Genomic DNA, 3,120 nt, shown 5'->3' with positions numbered 1-3,120 from the left:
TAATTTTTCGCGAGCCAAGAGGGTACTCAGGCTAAACTCAATGAGTGGAAGCCCCAAAGTGACCTATGATTTAGGATGAAACCAGGCATAGGATTACAAAAGCGAATACGCTCTTACTGCAAAACGACTTGGGGACTAGTAGCCCCCAAGTAATCCGGCTTAATTCTCAAAACCATATAAGGCGCCTATGTTTGAACCGTGTAACGTGGCAACGTTGGTCCTCTTTGGCTTTATCAAAGCCCAGTTTTGAAGCAACTGCAACATGGCGACTTACGCTCTTTGACTTTGATAGAGTCCATGTTTGGGCGACTTATAGAACAATAAAGACTCATGCTTTCAAAAGGTGAAATGTCAAAGGACCCCGAAATTCGTGGGTGCTGGCTTTATTGCTTTCATAATTCATGGATTACAATTTTCTGAAAACTGGTAAAGAAAAAAGGGGGAGCTCATGGCTCTAAGTGTAGTAAGGCCGCAGATGGGCTATGTTCCAGGGGCGAGTTGTCTCAACCTCTGTAGTCGGCCGATCTGGGCGAAGATCCACCAAATAGTATGAGCCGTTCCGAAGATTCTTTCCGACGACAAACGTTCCTTCCCATGGAGGTGATAGCTTGTGCATACTAGTATGATCTTGAATCAAACGGAGCACCAGGTCGCCTTCTTGGAAAGCTCGGCTCTTGACCCGGCGACTATGGTAACGTTGCAAGTCCTGCTAGTAAATCGCCGGTCGTGATGCGGCCAAGTCGCGTTCCTCCTCCAAGGCATCCAGCAAGTCTTGTCGCACGAACTCTTTCTCCAATTCCACGTAGGCGGCGACTCGTGGGGAATCATGTTTGATGTCACTTGACAACACCGCTTCTGCTGCGTAGACCAGAAAGAAAGGAGTAAAAACCGTGGAGCGGTTTGGAGTCGTCCTGATACTCCACAGTCCTGATGGAAACTCTTCAACCCAACATCCTGGTGTGCGTTCCAAAGGTACCATGAGCCGAGGCTTAATCCCCCGCAATATTTCCTGATTCGCCCTCTCTGCCTGTCCATTAGACTGGGGATGTGCAACCGCAGAAACATCAAGCCGGATATGCTATCGTGAACAAAACTCTTGCATTGCACCTTTGGATAGATTAGTACCATTGTCAATAATGATACTATGAGGATATCCAAATCTGAAAATCAGCTTCTTCAAGAATTTGACGGTAGTATCAGCGTCACAACTGCTACCAGGTTCCGGCTCCACCTACTTGGTAAATTTGTCAACCGCCACCAATAGGTGAGTCTTTTTGGTGGAAGACATGTTGAAGGGACCGACCATATCAAGCCCCCAGACTGCAAACGGCCAAGTGATTGGTATCATCCGAAATTCCTGAGCCGGCACAGGCATCTAGCATCGAAATTTCTGGCAGCCATCACATCGGCGAACGATCTCCTCCACGTCTGCATGAGCCGTCACGCAATAAAACCCATGTCTGCCAAGGATCGGGATCCGGCATGATGACCACAGTCGCCCGCGTGAATCTCATTGAGGATCAAACAACCTTCTTCAGAAGAGACGCATCTTTGAAATACCCCCGAGGTGCTTCGTTTGTGTAACTCGCCATTGTGTATGACCATGGATTTACAGCGACGGACGATTTGACGAGCTTGCAACTCGTCGGATGGTAACTCGCCTCCGGTGAGGTACGCCATGTAAGGAATCGCCCAGTCTGGAGTAGCATGAAGAACCGCCACGAGTTGAGACTCGGGGTCGGGTAACGCTAAATCTTCCTCTGAAGGCAATTTCACTGAAGGGTTATGTAATATATCCAAAAAGACATTGGGAGGAACTCGCTTACGCTCTGAACCAAGGCCGGAAAGAGCGTCCGCTGCTTCATTAAGCCGTCGGTCGATGTGATCCACTTGATAACCGTTGAAGTGACCCACCACATCTGACACAGCTCGTCTGTAAGCCGCCATCAGAGGGTATCGTGAATCCCAGGTGCCAGAAACCTGCTGCGCCACCCGATCCGAATCGCCCAAACATTTCACTTGTGTGAGATTCATCTCTTTGGCGAGTCGGAAACCATGGAGCAAACCTTCGTATTCTTCTGCATTATTGGTACATGGGAACATGAGCCGAAGGACATAGCGAAACTTGTCACCTTGAAGCGAAGTTATCACCATACCAGCCCCCGAGCCTTCCAATTGTCTGGACCCATCGAAATAGATGGTCCAATACGTAAGATTGGGTCTCTCCTGAGGGATTTGTAACTCGGTCCAATCATTGATGAAGTCCATGAGTGCTTGAGATTTGATGGCCGTCCGAGGCGTATATCGCACATGATGGGATCCAAGCTCGATGGCCCACTTAGCAATCCGCCCAGTAGCCTCTCCATTATGTATGATGTCGCCGAGGGGGTGGAGCTGACAACCTTGATCGGGTGTTCCTAGAAGTAATGTTTCAGTTTTCGACTCGCCATGAACACCCCAAAAACCAACTTTTGCCAATGTGGCAACATTGCTTGGAGAGGGTGAGGACCTCGCTGAGGAAATACACCGGTCGCTAGATCGGGTACTCCTTTCCTTCTTCATTTCGCTCGACAAATACTGCCACGTTGACTGCTTTGGAATTGGCCACAATGTACAGGAGCATAGGTTCCTTGTCTGCCGGAGCCGCCAACACTGGCGGGTTAGCTAATTGTTGCTTCAAGGCTTCAAAGGCTTCATTGGCTTCATCCGTCCATACGAAATGATCAGTTTTCTTGAGAAACTGGTAGAGAGGGATGGCCTTCTCCCGAAGGCAACTTATGAAACGGCTTAGAGCCGCGATTCGACCCGCCATACGCTGCACCTGGTTAACGTTGGCTGGTTTCCCAAGTGAGGTAATTGCCTCAATCTTGTGCGGGTTGGCCTCAATGCCACGCTCCGACACCAAGAAACCCAATAACTTTCCCGCAGGGACACCAAAAATGCACTTGGTGGGGTTAAGCCTCATCTGGTAGATGTGCAGGTTGCCGAAGGTTTCGTTGAGATCCTCCAAGAGCGACTCCTTGCGGTGAGACCTGACCACGATGTCGTCCACATAAGCGTGGACGTTACGGCCTATCTGGCTGTGTAGGCAGTTTTGGATGCAGCGCTGGTAAGTCGCCC

Source organism: Hordeum vulgare, chromosome 1H (genome assembly GCF_904849725.1).
Source record: "Hordeum vulgare subsp. vulgare chromosome 1H, MorexV3_pseudomolecules_assembly, whole genome shotgun sequence".
Taxonomy (NCBI): domain Eukaryota; kingdom Viridiplantae; phylum Streptophyta; class Magnoliopsida; order Poales; family Poaceae; genus Hordeum; species Hordeum vulgare.
The sequence above is the reverse complement of the archived record's forward strand: the minus strand, read 5'-3'. Positions refer to the sequence as shown.